The sequence below is a fragment of the Anthonomus grandis genome, chromosome 22 (genome assembly GCF_022605725.1).
Source record: "Anthonomus grandis grandis chromosome 22, icAntGran1.3, whole genome shotgun sequence".
In the NCBI taxonomy this organism is placed as follows: domain Eukaryota; kingdom Metazoa; phylum Arthropoda; class Insecta; order Coleoptera; family Curculionidae; genus Anthonomus; species Anthonomus grandis.
In genome coordinates this window covers 15,906,487-15,922,511 of record NC_065567.1, presented here as the reverse complement: position 1 = coordinate 15,922,511, position 16,025 = coordinate 15,906,487, and the positions used below count along the sequence as shown (strand labels likewise).

Here is a 16,025-nt window from a genome sequence, read left to right as displayed (position 1 = left end):
TATTCCTAGAAAGAGAACATTTTAGATTACGAAAACCGCATTTAAAAATAATTATTTTCTACAGTTAACTGATTATTTCCTTTGCCGAATTTTTTTTTGTTGCGCATGTTAAAACTAAAGATCCGCTAGTCTTGCAAAAAAAACCTAAATAATTTGTGTGTATTATATTTTAAATCCTAATATTGTTTTCTTGCGGTTTCACGCACAAGTACGCATATTTCAGTTTGTTGAACGTTTGTGGTTACTTTTACTCGTTTCCGTTTTAACAACAACGAGATAGGTTTTGAAGGTGTACGTGGTTTCGTGAGATGATAAAGTGAATTCATTTAAAGAAAGGCATTTCAAACAAAAATCCAATTATTAGAGGAATGAATTCTTACAACAGTCCTTATAGAAGAAAAATGTGAAAAAATATGTTCAATTATTTCGTAGAAAACGAAAAATTACGCGGAACCCCTGGAACAAAAATTACTTTATAGACCTTCAAAATGACGCCACAGACTGACTAGTCATAAATAAGTCAAAAGCCTGGAAAGTGCGAAAAAATATTTCCGATATCTGGAATACTACAATTAAAAGTCATGTCAACAAGACATGTCAACATGTCAAGAAGACATTACTTTAAATTCATGAAAGACTTATAGATATTAACCTTTTTTAATAGATCCTTTTAAAAATAATGAAGTAGCCGATTACTTATGTCTTAATGAGCAGATCAACTTTGGTAAAACAGTTTTTATATAAAATATATACCGGATTAAGGTGTTGTTTTTATAAAGGTCCCTGTACAAAATGACGTTTGTTTCCATTTAATAATGTTTTAATGTCTCCTTTTTAATAAAAATTAGTCAAAAGTCTAATAACCACTCTATTTTCTCCTTTGCCGATTGCTAAGTACTTTAAGATAAAAAATAAAGCACTTATTTATAGTCCGCTTTATAAAAATACTAGATGAAAACAATGGCAATAATAACAACAAGGGTAAACAGGTGAAAAAACGTAATAATGTAAGAGCAAAGAAATAAAAAGAAAAATTGCATAAGCATTTATATTAAGTAAATATTGTAACGAACATCCAAAATATAGAATTTTTATTTTAAGAGAAACAATAATGGTGTTAGATGTTGGCTATTTGGTTTAAACCAATGACATAATTGTAACACCCACACACACACAATAATCCTGTTATTCAGATTTCTATATTACGTTTTTTATGACCTATATCAAAAATTCTTCTGCTATGAATCCTCTTGTCATCGTTCATTGATCAAAGTGTACAACCAGACAATATGCATTGCGACATGGAACATACGCAGTCTTTTCATGGCAGGGAAACTTGTGAATATGGAAGAAGAAATGAAGAGGATCAACATCGATATCATAGGTCTCAGCGAAGACAGATGGTTCGGATCCGGAAAAATAAAAGCCAACAACGAATATGTCTACTATTCTGAATGATGCGATAATGTTCATAGATCCGGCTATGGTAAATTATGTTGCTCTCAATGATCGGATCATACTGATAAAATTTCAAACTCATCATATTATGAACGTTATACAATAATACGCGCCAACCAATGACAAGCCAGATGTAGACATTGCTGAGTCTAATAGCAAGGTAGATAAAATAATGAAATTCACTAAAAACGATGAAATTACGATAATCATGGGAGATTTAAATTCTAAAGTGCAGATGAAGGGACTTTCGGTCGCGGTGAGAGAAACTCTAAAAGTGATCACCTGAAGACCACAAGGATAGAACAATGCGAAATCAGATAGATTAAACAATAAGTGGCATCAAAATCAAAAAGTACGTTAAATCAGTAAAAAGATCCCGAAACAGATATCAGTAGCGATCACAACCCGGTTGTTATGGAATTAAGAATGAAACGATTGATGAAAGTGAAACACAACATCTCAAATAAACAAATAGATTTGGAGAAACTTAACAACATAGAATTCCAAATAAGAGTAAGCCTAAAACTTAAGAAGAGTGGCAATTTCTTCTAAGTCTCTCTCAGGTTTTACCAGAACAACTAGACACAGAGGGTACAGAGTGGGGTGAATATATGTCATACTGAAAGTTCAGGAACAGGACATTGGGTTTAAGGAAAACAAAAAGAGAAAAGTATGGATGAGAGGAAATTTTGGAACTCATGCTGGAAATAAGGAATTGTAAGGCAAATTAAATACCGCTGAAGTATAAGGATGACAGAACCGTAAGGAGGAAGTGTACAAAAGCAATGATTGTATCTGTCTAAAACAAATTGGTGCACAAGAAGGTAAAAGAGCTGAAAGAAATGAAGAGGAAAAAGCAGATGGGAATCCTCAGGAATGCGAACAATGAGGATCGAAGAACAATTAAAAAGATAACCGGCCGAAGTCTCCCACGAAGGTGGATGATGGCAGAGTAAAAGGAGAGTAGGAACTAGAAATAGAAAGAGCGAAGTCATTGATGCAATAAAAACTCAAAAAAACAGAAAAGCCACAGGATCAGATAAAGTAAAAGCAGAGGTGCTTAAAATTATTGCAAACCAAGAAGACAAAGGCCTACAACTTATAGTTGAATTTGATTGCGCCAGGCATCAGAAGATGCTAGAGATATTATTAGCAACCGGGATTGACAAGAGATATATTACAATCATAATACAGCTCTACTGGAACCAAACTGCGGAGGCCAGAGTAAACAAGAAGCCTTCGGATTCAGTGCCCATAAGGAAGGGAGTAATGCAGGGGTGCATTTTGTTTCCGCTCCTGTTTAACATTTACATTTGCATTTTTAGGCAAATATGGGAGGTATTAAACTGAATGGAGGCTGCATCACAAGATATGTAGACGACACCGTGATCCTAGCAGATCAAAAGTCAGATTTGCAAAAAATGATGGACCAGATTACACAACAGCGAACGATTTGGACTAGTCATGAACACTACCAAGACGAAATGAATCGTTTTTCACGAAGGTCATATTACCGAAACGCTTTTGATCAATGGATGAATTATCGAGGTATCATCCTATAAATTTCTTGGCACCATAAACAACTTGATGGTGCGACCCGAAGTGAGAGATACCTTCTAGAAAAGAGCAGGACAGAAAAGTTTTTACCAGAATGAAGCAGTTGTTCACCAGTCTTGATTTAAGCTTGGAGCTCAGAATGCACATGGTCAGGTGCAATATCTTTAGCATATCACTGTACGGTTGTGAAGGCTGCACTTTCGATCCGATAACTAAGGGAAGGATCCAGGCTTTTCTATGTAAATCGTCGCATGCTTAATATTTCATGGTTTCACTGAGTTACAAACGAAGAGAAGTATTAAGAATAAGGAAAATGGTAAAAGAGAGAAAAACAGGATACAAAGGTCATGAGAGGCGAAAAATACGAATTACTGAGGCTGATAGTTGAAGGAAATATTCAGGAAAGAAGATCTATTGGAAGACGTCAGAACTCCTGGTTCAAAGATATTAGAAGATGTTTCTGATGCACTTTGACTAAGATTTTTAGAGCTGATGATTCCAGAACAATATTAGCCATATAAATCGCCAACCTTCCTGAGGAGATGACGTGATACGAAGAAGATATCAAAAATGATAAACCACTTTTACCTTAAATTATCTCTTCTGTGATAGTATTTTAAATTTATTCAGTGGGTTATGCTTACAAATTAATTAAATTTTCATTGCTCATATCGTCCAATTTCAGCGTCCAATTTAATATTTCATTAATCGTCCATATGCACGAGGGTCACCGCCATCGTTGGCCGCTTTTTTCACCAAACACATTTAACGCCTGAAAGCATAATAAATAATAATTTTATTTACCCCTCTCCCTACTGCTCTTTATTATTTAATTTAAATCCCAAATTTACCAGTCTATACCAATTGTGGACATCCGCTGCGGTCCTTTCTCTTCCTGTTTGGATGCACGTAAGGGCACACTTTGTTGCCTTTATAAAAGCTCCCTAGGTCCGTCCTTTTCTCCCTCATTGTCAATACTATATCTATCACTGTTTAACTTTTGGGGCCTAAGGGCTCTCGTTTCAATTTGACGAAGGGTCTTAGGAGTAGTAGTAGTAGAAATTTTATCACGGTAAAGTGCGTGAAGATTTGTACGTGTGCACGTGACGAGTTACCTGAAGATGTATTTAAGTTAAACCTTATTTTGTGGACTACTATTGGACAAAAACAGCAAGAAGAAAAGTACATAATTTTTTTTAAGTTTTTATTTGAAGCTCTAAGGAAGTGCAACAAGTTACTTACATAAGACATACAAATGTTTTGAAGCAAATAAACTCTAAATGTCATAATAATTCGTAAGTATTGTTAATACCGAATTTTAATGCATATTTAATAACTGAAAAGAGAGAACAACATGGCAAATAATAACTGGTACGAGATTACCAAACATCAATCAGGAAACGGTACTCTGAGGTACACGATTATATAAATAAATGTCGAATCATCTTCTGACAATAACTAGTAATATAATTTTTTTGTCTGTTATAATATAATGAAAGGTAGTTATTTTGTTTTTAGCTAGCAATTTACACCTATTATAATGTTTTCCACTTTGAGCAAGTTTTCTTTTACCTTGGCAATCTAATATTATTCAGTCTGGACATAGTTTAGTTTTTTGAAAACGTTTATTGGTTGATCTGATCACCTTTGGGGTATATGATTTTTTGTGGTAAATTAATAAAAAATGTACGACAATAAAATCAGTAAAATTCCTTTACGAACTAGGACATACTAATATATGAGCAAATTTTGTATAATTTGCGTTGTTTTGCAAATTGGTCCGTTTGTGTTTTTTGTTAGGATGTTTTTTGTGATGTCATTACTTAGCAAAGGCGATAGTGTTTTAGGTAGTTTAAATTGGTACAGAGTTGACCGTCGTGAACACTTTGCAGTAAACTTGGTTTCGTCTATTTTTAAGTAGAAATGAATAGCAAGGTAGGTTTTTCACACACCTACTTATTTTTGTAATACCATACAGTACCGAAATGAAAAATTTTGAATTTACAGTTCATATTTATTTTGAAGCGATAAAATTTTAAAAAAGCCAAGGTTTTTTTTATTATAAAAAATTGTAATAATTTTTTTTTGAGGATTTGGCTGATTTCTAGTTTTTCAAAATTGTGGGTCTTGGAATTGAACGAAAATAACAGCACATTTATGAAAATTCGGTTTATTACATTTTGTTGAATAAAATAAAACAGTTTTTTACTTGTGTTTAGCCAAAGGAACACATCGCACTTAGAGCGTCGCATTTTTTGAGAGACTTTCGAATCTGTCCAATGTACATTTTACCGAATTCAATCTCGTAACCAATAAAATTCTTAAGGCCTTTTAAAATTCTTAAGGCCTACAGATCTTATCTTATTCTGTACAAATTGCCCACCTGGACATTATCCAAGAAGATAATCGTTTGCTCGTCTATTAAAAAAGGCTGTTCTCTCTTTTACACCTGTTCTGTATTTTACAAAACCTAGCTGTTCTTTATTTCGTTATCTTCTAGTACATTGAGATTATCTAAAATATGTATGTAAATTTACACCTATCATGCTAAATCTTTGTTGCGGCATTAAGCCGTGGAAGGTCAATAGATCCCATCAAAGCGTTCTTTCCGGAAAATTTCTTGGGGAGCGAAGTTGTTTTCTTTTGTATTTTCCACAATAAGATGCAGTTAACTGAAAAAAATGTCATTTAAATATTCGATTGCAGATTTTACATTGGATGAACTGTAGTTTTCTTTTACGGGAAAATCTTTGCTTCCGAAATTTCTATGTTTCCATTGCTCATATGTATGCTTCCAACTTCTGCAAATCATTCTTCTTCGGACCCGGCTTGATCGCGCGTTAATCGGTCCAGATCGATTACTTCATCACTTTTAATTAAATAAAAATTTAATTATAGGAATTAAATAAAATTTGGCTTCCATGTCTCACAATCGTAACTTCGACAATCGTGTCACAGAATCATTGTTGGAAACAAAATTTTTAAGGATAATTGTAATTTACTCATGCAGTATGCTTATTGGGAGTTTATTGTCGAAATTTCAATGTAAAACCCCCAAAACGTTTAAATATTTTTTATTTAAAGACGCTGTAGTGTGCAATTTGCAGAATTGAAAAAATGATGAAATTTACAGTGCCTATACCTACTAAAAGTACCTATTTATGTCAATTATTTCTTGTGACCTCAGTTTGTAAGCGTAATCAATTATTTTTGTTGGATATATCTAAAAAAAATGCTCCTAAAAAGAGATGTCAGAAAGAATGTCACTTAAAAAAGAATTCCTAAACTTTTTAAGTGACATTCTTTCAAAATGAATAGACTGCATATACACACACCTTTACATACATATATCGTAGACGATCTTCGTTAATAATAATTGTAAAAACATAATAAGTACAAAGATTTATAGAATTTTCGCGGTCTAGAGTTTTTGAATTTTTTTAACTATCTAATGAACTGAAAACAAGTCTTCAAGCAGTTAATCTTCTTATCAATTCTTTATAGAGCAAAAAAAGCAATACACTGATAGCTTCACATAGTGAACGATCTTATGCTATGTACAAGGTGTTCTTAGTTTTTTTGTTTTATTATTTATGTTGCTAATTAAGTTAAAATAAGCATTACTGCCATGGTCATCGGTCTGTTTTTTACTTATTTTTCTTGGGTCTTTTTTAATTTCATTTAAGACTATCTTTTTATAATGTTGCTGCCTTGATAGAATTTCTATTTTTTCAAAATCAAATGCATGTTGCAACTTTCCAAAGTTCTCAGCAATAGCGGTTTTTGAATGACTGTTAATACGTACATACATAAGGCTTTGTACTTCTTTTCTGTTCAGAAATTCTAGCTTTTAAATATCTTGACACCGTCGCATTTATAACATTTTTTTTTTCAAAATAATTATTTAAATTTTGCCATCAAGTTTTTGGATTAGTTATAAGTAATAATTAATCACTTACTTTACTTGCTTTGCCATCATTATGAGTAAACTTCAAAAAACATGCATTAATCAATTACCTTTTTTCAAATGATACGTCGATGACATTATTACTAGCGTGCTTGCTGACGAAATTAATTTTCTTTTTATCACATTTAACAGTTTTTATTCAAAACTGCAATTTACAATTGAAATAGAGTATAACAACTTATGCCTTTTCGTTGACATGTTATTTATCAGAAATAATCAAAACAGATTGGTACCACATTCAACATTCTCAGAAAGATTTTTAAACTAGAACTCTAATCACTCTCTAAAAGACAAAAATTAATCTTATAGAAATTTTGCAAAGTAGACACCTCGACTCAATTCTTATATCGATTATTATAAAAAGAATCTTCTTAAAATGATTTTTTTTTAAATACCCTATGTTAGTAATATCTCTGAAAAGAACTGAACCTAATGTCGATAATATTAACATTGCTGTTAAGAATAAAAACACTACCAAACGGTTTTTTTTAATTAAAAACAAAGACACCAAAGGACCTAGAAAGTGATGCAATCTACAAAATTCCATGTTGTGAATGCGATGGTGTTTCCATTGGTTAAACGTCAAGATATCCAAAAGCTAGAATTTCTGAACATAAAAGAAGTACAAAACCTCATGTACTTATGCACAGTTATTCAAAAACCGGTATTGCTGAGCCCTTTAAAAAGATTCATTTCAAGCATCCATTTCTTTTTGAAAAAATAGAAATTCTAAAAACTTTTTAATATTCCACCCAAGTAACATAAATAAAAAACAGGACATTGACAATCTTAAGAGTTATTGCAGCCAAACAAAACAAAAAAACTAAGAATACCTTGTACATAGCATAAGATTCTACTAAGTTCATAGGTATATTCATCCCAACAATTTATAACAACATACAGCTTATCAATGTCTTCTTTTTTCCTCTACAAATAATTAATAAGAAGATTAATTGCCTGAAGCACGATTGTTTCACAGGTATTATTCCAACTCAGCTGTCGAGGTAGATGGTTAAAAAAAATGAAATACTCTAGACCGCGAAAATCCTATAAATTCTTGTACTTATTGTGATTTTATAATTATTATTATTAACGAAGACTATCGTCGACGTCGTAATATTTACAATATTACGACAATGTGTATGAAATGCTGCTAATTATTAAATACTTTAGAAATTGTTTTAAATGCTAGTTTTTTTTTTAAATTTTAGTTGTGATTTACACCTTAATAACCAATTCTTCAAAAAAGATAATATTATGTTTAAAGTACTTAAATTAGACTAAAGAAAACTTACCTTTATTTGAGCGGTATTTATTACTTTTACCGTGTGCGAAAATCTAATATTTATTACTATGTCAGAATATATGATTTTATTTGTGTTTTTGTGTATCTCTTAGAGTCTAGAGGATGATCTTATAGGGATCGAAACGGCAACCAAAATATACAAATCAATTGTCTGAAGTAATTTTTTACATACATCCGAGAAAAAATTTTTTTTTCTCGGCTTGATATTTGCAAAAATACTATGGAAGTAATCTGGATTTCAATTGTTAGAATTGATATTCCGTTAATATTTCTTATTCAGAAAAATATAACAAGCCGTCAAAATGTCAGTGTAAATATATTGTGGAAACTAAAATGTTCTATTAAACTAAATTCCATTCAGTCTTTAATTATGTTAAAATCAAAGCTAAATTATTCTTAAAATAACTAGAACAATCAACCTGGCAGCTGAAATAATTAAATTTTTTATAATTTATCTTCTGATAGTGTGAGTGTATTACGCCAAAAAATAAAAAAACTTATAATTAAAAAACAAAAAATGTCAAAGAAAGTTATTTTAAAATATATTTTGATAACTTTGGCGCCCTCTAACTTTGTTGCCATTCGTTCTAGGAAAAAAGGTAAATTGTAAAGTATTTAATTATATTCATCTTTTGTTTTTTAACTTTTTATGTATAAATTACGGTGATGCCAGAAAAACTAATTTAATATATCGACAAGGAGAGAGATACGAATTTTTGCTTTTAAGATTCCATCATAATCTTGACCCATTTGATGCAATTTATCATTAGGAATCAAATCATTTCCTAAAATATCCGCAAAATGTTCAGGAATAAATAATTTTAAATTGAATTATTTCACTAATTACATAATACTCCCGTTTCATTTAATACCGTTGAAAAATGATTAGCGAATGTATCCGAAAAATGCAAGACACAGTTTTAGTTTTTTTTTTAACGGTTAACTCAAAATTAATATTTAAATATACATTTTTTCGCCAGAACTATAAAATTTTCGTCATTAAATAGACCAGGCGAATTAGCTCAAATTTAATCAAAAAATGCACAAATTGCTATCCGGAAACTGACTGTTGGAGTTGGTAGAGGGGTTCATAACGAGTGAAAAAAACGAAAATCCAACAATGGGGTAGTAGGGGGTTGTTTTGAGGGGGGTGAAAAGGGATGGAAAAATATTCTTTTGCAATTTCCGGCAAAAGTTGACGTCCAATTGAAAAATGTTCAAAAGAAAAGTTGTAGATCATAAGAAAATCTATAATTTTTGTAGAGGTTACTTTTGAACATAACCTCAAAATAGCCAAGATAAATGCAAAAAAACCGTTTTTTTTTTCGTTTTTTTCAATTTTAATTTTTTATTTTCACAAAAATAGTTCAATCTTTGCAAAAATTTGTGAAAATATACCTTTGTAGGTCTTAAATAACCTCATTTTTTTTCCGATCGAAATATTAAAAACTTTCGGAGATATGCGTTTTTTTCGGAGAAAACCGTTTTTTTTTTTAAATGAAAATTGTACTTCAGAAAATCACGTTACAGGGTTCATCTGGGGCTCATTTTTTTTGTTTTCACATGTACTTTTTTATGAAATAAAGAAACTATATACTTCCCGTTTGAAAAAACGTCGAAAAATGCAAAAAAAGTCAAAAATGATTTTTACAGCAATAAAATTTTTAGAAATTGTTAATTATTTATTTAAATTAGTTAAAAAATCAAAAAACAGATTACACCATTCGATTCTACTGAAAAAAATACAAATGAAACTATGTATCATTATTTTACCGGAAACTTAATTGGGCACAGTTGGGCTTTGTACACCGTGTAAATACAATCACATTCTTACGTATTTTCTCGATTTTCATAGAAAATAATTTTTGTATGCAATAATTTTTGACAATGCAAAGCCAATATGTTTTTATTAAACTCAGCAGAGAAGCAATGCTTGCCTTGGGAAGCTATGAAGTTTTTTGAGTGCAAATTTCCTCAAATGCTTGCTGTGGCAAGCTTGTTTCACTGCTGAGTTTTTCATAGATTCACTTGCAAAAAAATTCGCTCGACATTCGCCGAAGTGTGCGGTAAACTTAAAATATTAAAAACAAAAGTGGTTAGAACAGGAAACATTGGTTTTTTATCACCATAGCACATCTTCTCAATGTAATTCCAAAAACCTTCAATATCGTCATTATCTTCCTCATTCCATGTAACATTTGTGTTTTTTAATAACCTGTAATCATTGTCCAACTCTTGCAACTCATTTTCCCTAATTAAATTGGGAAAATGCTTTGCTAGAGGAATAATGCTACCATATTCCCCTGCCATAACAATTTGAGGCTTAATCAAAAATAATGATTTCAAGACATCATTGTTAAAATCAAACCTTTTGGAAATTTGATTTGCCGCCTCTACAAAAAAATCTAAACATCTGGTTCTAAGGACATGAATCTGTTTTGTATTTAAATTTGTAGAATCAATTGCATCAATATGAGCCCCCAAGTATATGCCTGAAAGTGGTAAATAATTTCCAGGGTCTTTAAAATAATATTATATATGGGTGTTTTTAAAAGCACATCCCATAAAACACTCAAGAATGGTTTTAAAGGTTGATGTTATGTTTGAGTGCAGATCATGAAGTTTCTCACTCTGCATTTCTCTATTAATTTTATTAAAAAATGGGAGAGAAAACTGTAGAAAAATAAGAAAATATTTTGTTAAGGGGTCCTTTAGTTTAACAAGGATATTTTCAGCATGAGTGTTGTAGTCATTAGCTACTGCATCTGTGAAAAAAAAATTAACGCACTGTATTGCTCCAAGAGCCGCCCAACAACACTTTCTAATGAAAGCCATCTCGTCTTGGCAGGATGGAGAATTTTATGTACTGGTGTTTTTGTAAATATTTGAAAGTCTTTATAATATTCAACCCGTTTAGGGCTCAATGAAAAATTATTGTAAACATTTCTAGTGAAATCTTCTAATTCGCTAGGTAATTTTTCGCATGCACTGGAAGCGCAGAGATTAAAACTGTGGCAACTGCATTTAATTAAAAAAATATTTGGTATTTCTTGCTTTAAACGAGACATTACCGAGTTTTGTCTACCGCACATCACGTTTGCCCCATCTGAGGCGAAACCAATGAGATTGTTTTTATGCGGGACCTTATTACTATTAAATAGCTTAACTAATTCACTTAAAATATTTTCGGCTTTTGGATCCTTCATTGGTATTAATGACAAAAAGCAATCTTGAATCCTAAAATAATAAGTGCATTTTATAAGCCTAATGAACTAGAAAAAAAATTCCCTACCTTTTGTTGCATCGATATCTAACAACAAGAGCTAAATGTTTTGTGCATCCTCTATCGGTAGATTTATCCACAATAAGAGAAAATTTCGACGTTATATAAATTACTTATAATACGTTCGACTGCATTGTATTTTCTTTGCGATTTGAGAGTCCGGACAAACTGTTCTTAATAAATCGGGCAAATGTTCCATAACATTATAGGCCAGATTATGCTCACTTACAAATGTAAGTCAGCCTTTTTTACAGACTCATCAATATTTGAATTTGGTTTAAAAATATTAACTACCGATTGCTGACCCTTTAGTTCCTTGGAAAATTTTCAGTGGATATTGCTCTCTTTATGTTTTAAAAGTATTGTCTTACCGGATGAAGCAATTAAAATATTTTTGTTGCATATTTTACAAAAACCCTCATCGTCTGATCTGCCCTTAGAAAGCCAGCCTCTAAAGATTTCATCTTGTTCCCGATCCAATCTATATTTTTGCTGGTATTTTTTGCTGGCTCCTTTTTTTGTTAAACTATATTTAAAATTTATATTGTACTTAAGTAATTTTTCGTCTATACCAGTATTAAGAAATAACAGTAGATTTTAGCCTCTTCGCAGTAGAACAGTAGCTGAAAGCCTAAAACAGTAGATCTACTGCAAAAACAGTAGACCTGGCAACGCTGTTTGGTATTTTTGTTTTCTTCGGTAGTAGAAAACATTTTGTATGTTACACGTAGGTAAAATCTTCTTTTTTTTATTTATGGGAATTGGGAATTTTATTTAATAATTTAACTATGGTTAGGACTAATTTCTTTTTTTTCCCTTCGAATGATTTGTGATTTTAACTAGGTAAATATTGTTAAGGAGTATATAGTAACTTAATACAATACTTTATTAGTTTTATGTTTTTTTTTGTTGCTCCATGCTATATTTTTATTTATTTGCATTTTTTTTTGTTGCTTGGTTAGCAAGAGCTTCACTAAAACTCGCCAAGTTTAAAATAAAAGCCCTTTTTCTTCAATTATTTATCTATGCCCTTGTAGTGAAACTGACTTATTTTTAAAGTAAAAAATGAACAGCAAAAAACTAAAATCTTGTAACTTTTCATAAGATTAGAGGCATAATAAACATCCTGTATTAAAAGTGTCATTACAGCTGTTCATAATTGTAATTGCATTCGTGAATGCGTTACATTTGTTTACTTATTTTTCTTATTTCCTTTCCATGTTCACTAAGCAATTGATCAAATTGTTACCGGGACCCTAATCAACCTAATCAGTATGCGTTCCTTGTATCTAAACTATATCAGCATCGCTGTTGTTATTTTGCAAAAACATTCGGAAAAAATAGTCGGTACGTAACTCGGAAAACGTGGCTTTGCATTTTAATTAACCGCAGAACGTACTTCGGCACGTAACTGGTTTACACTCGGTATGTGATCTTGTAATGATGTCATTATATGTAAATGTTATTTGGTTTACTACGCGTACATAGTTTTATTTAATAAGGTACGACAACCGTAATAATACAATTGATGACAGCTTAGATCTTGTCTTATTTAAAACGAATTTGTTAAAGGTTGGACCGATTCTGATTAATAGTTGAGTCTATTATATAGATATGGTCAGTGTTTTTTTTTCAGTTCACAACTGCGTAAATAAATTTTGCTACGCCTTTCGACAGTGTTCAATGTATAAAACGCTTGTCCATCCAAAAAATTGATTAATGATACTCGGAAACTGTGTGAATTAATATGGTATATATAGGGTGTTTCAGGAAATTCAAGAAGGAAACAAAAAAAACATTGAAATTGGGTCAAACTTGTCAATTATGATGTCCACATTAAGGCAGATATAATGATTGTTAGAGAAAATAATTTTATTTTCAATAATGGAGATGTTAAAAATGCAAAGAAAATGTTTAATTCCAACTGCATTGTATAAGCTACACTGCAATTAAAAATAACTTTTTCTAGTGTCAGCTGAGTTAAAGAGTGAATTTTAACGTTTAACATTAAGAGGTAAAAAAATTCGGAAATAGTGACTTTTGGTCTGCTGCTCAAAACAAAAATTCTACTTTTCATTGAGGCATAGTAGATTATAGCACTTTGAGAATAGTAAAACTTCCCTTTTCAACTGTCATATAACAAACAATTAGATTTAAAAGGATACAGTAATACACAAGTTAAAAAGATACAGTAATACACACTTCATATATCACTAAGTAATACGTGTACATTTATGAGATTTTTATAGATTAACAATATTCAAAAGTAAATAGGGTATTACATTCAGAAAAATCAAGATCAGATATAAAAAAGTGTGGTTTTAAGATAACTTATGTTATCGAAATACAATGTTCGATATATCATTAAACCCTTCTCAAGGTTTTTGGGTATTATCAATATATAGAGATTACAATACTTATCGTTTAATTAGGTCTACGATATAATGTATATTTCTGAAGCACTGGTTCCCAGAACAAGACTGACCTCTAAAACACAAATCTTAACAAAACCGTAAAAACACGTCAAAATGTCTTCAATTAAATAAAATCACATCTAAGCATTAAACGCCAGTACTCTTTTCCTACTACTCTCCATGCTTACAACCTTAATAATAAATTATTAATGGTAATAAACGTAAATAAAAGACGATTAAAATACAACTGTCGAGGTGCTTCTACTAAAACCAAAAAAAAGTTTAAAATGTCGGTAGCAACGGTACTTGTCATCACGTTGTCCGAGAAAAAATGTATATTTAAGATATTGGTGTGCTCGCAATGAACAATTTAATGTGTCGCGCGTCAGTTTGGCTCTTTAAGTTTCATGGTGTATTTTTAGAGTGCTGTAGTGCTTTGGATAACATCGCATTGCTTCGTTGCCAGATTATTTTCATTATTGTCAAATTATGTTATTTCAAATTATACAAACAAATATTGATATACCACTTAAAATGTAATAATTTTGTTGATTCTATCAAATTACATTTACTAGGAAAAAAATGGTTTACTTCTTAAGATATAATAACTTCGTATTGTCTAACATTATTAATATGTGCCTTTTCTGCTTTAAATAACCAATAAACCCATCAAAGTTATTCAATATAAAATGTGATCTAACGCTACTTAAACTGTAAGTAAAGTGAAATTTTAATACTACGTATTTTCACTCATTTCCTCCATGTTCACCTTAATACCATACTAAAGATGAAATATGATACTTAAGTGCTTTAAATTGAACACACTGCTAATAAATTCTACATTCTTTCTAGACGCCAGTTTCATATTAGTAATTTATGCAAACCTAAATAGTTTTAAGGGTCATAAATCTTTTGAATAATATCGGATTATTAAGTTATAATAAAGAGGCATTAAGCAAATATACAATAAGTTCAAGCCCTTTGTAAGCATTGAGAATGAATTTATGATATGTTAATCAAAAAACGGCATCGTTTATTTAGTTTATTTAACGGTTGGTATATTTGGGACATGAAAATCTACTAAGACTTCGAGCTGATCATTAGAATATGTAAATGTAATAATTTTAATAAAAAGTCATTTCACCTAAGCACGTTTATATATTTTTCCAAATTCCATCACTAAGCCGATGCCCGCCCATACAATTAAAGTTACGACTATAATGACACAATTCTGTTACGCACAACTCAAAAACTTGATCTCAAGGTACTCATGTAAAACATTATTTGTCTTCTACAATCAATTGCCGAAAATATGTAGTAAAATACGAAATGATCAACACAGATAATTCAGAGCAAAATGTTTATTAATATCTTAGCCGAGCGCTATCAACGTATGAATCATCAGTACCAGCTGAAATTGCGAGTTGTTTGTGTTTTTGATTTTTTTTTTCTAATGTATTTTGAAAATAGTAAAGATTAGAGCATTCTGAAAAACTAATTTATCTATCTGGTTGGATAGTCTCACTTCCACACCTATCTTAAATTCAAACCTAGCAAAATACATTTTTAATGTAGTACATTTTTACGTTCGATGAGGTATGGAATTTAGAAAACAGTTTGTAGATCATAACTTTAACGAAATATTCACAACGATCAGTAAGATGAGGCTATTTCAAGTTCTACAATGTGCTAGTGCACTTCACGAAGTGCCTAAAATTTTTTCGAAATTCAAACAAGTCCGACGTACCGCTCTCTGATGCATTTTTCCCAACTTCGTAAGTCTTATTTGGTTAGGGTGCTACACAGGAGAACGATATTCACATTCACACAACGATAGACGCAGGACCCCACATATATTAAAAAAAGGTTCTGCCCGCGCTTCTCTCTTAAAGCCTTTTAAAATTTCGCTACTAAAACAAACCCCAGGATTTAACTCAGCATCAACTTCTCAAATCTTCCAGGTCTTGGACCAAATTCCTGAAAATCTGAGTGGAAGTCTAAAAACAAAATCATTCCGAGATATTTAAGGTGAACTACAGA

The 16,025-nt window shown here is 31.1% G+C and overlaps 1 protein-coding gene and 1 long non-coding RNA gene across 3 annotated transcripts in view; one reads left to right on the top strand and one right to left on the bottom strand.

The window, feature by feature from the left end:
* LOC126749073 (klarsicht protein) overlaps nucleotides 1–16,025 on the top strand; it is a 275,493-nt gene that overhangs the window by 118,455 nt on the left and 141,013 nt on the right. The window lies entirely within an intron of this gene.
* Nucleotides 454–6,098, bottom strand: LOC126749075 (uncharacterized). Its single transcript, XR_007664872.1, has 3 exons — nucleotides 4,258–6,098; nucleotides 3,877–4,130; nucleotides 454–3,787 (listed from the first exon to the last, which is right to left on the bottom strand). It is a non-coding gene; the product is annotated as an uncharacterized LOC126749075 (long non-coding RNA).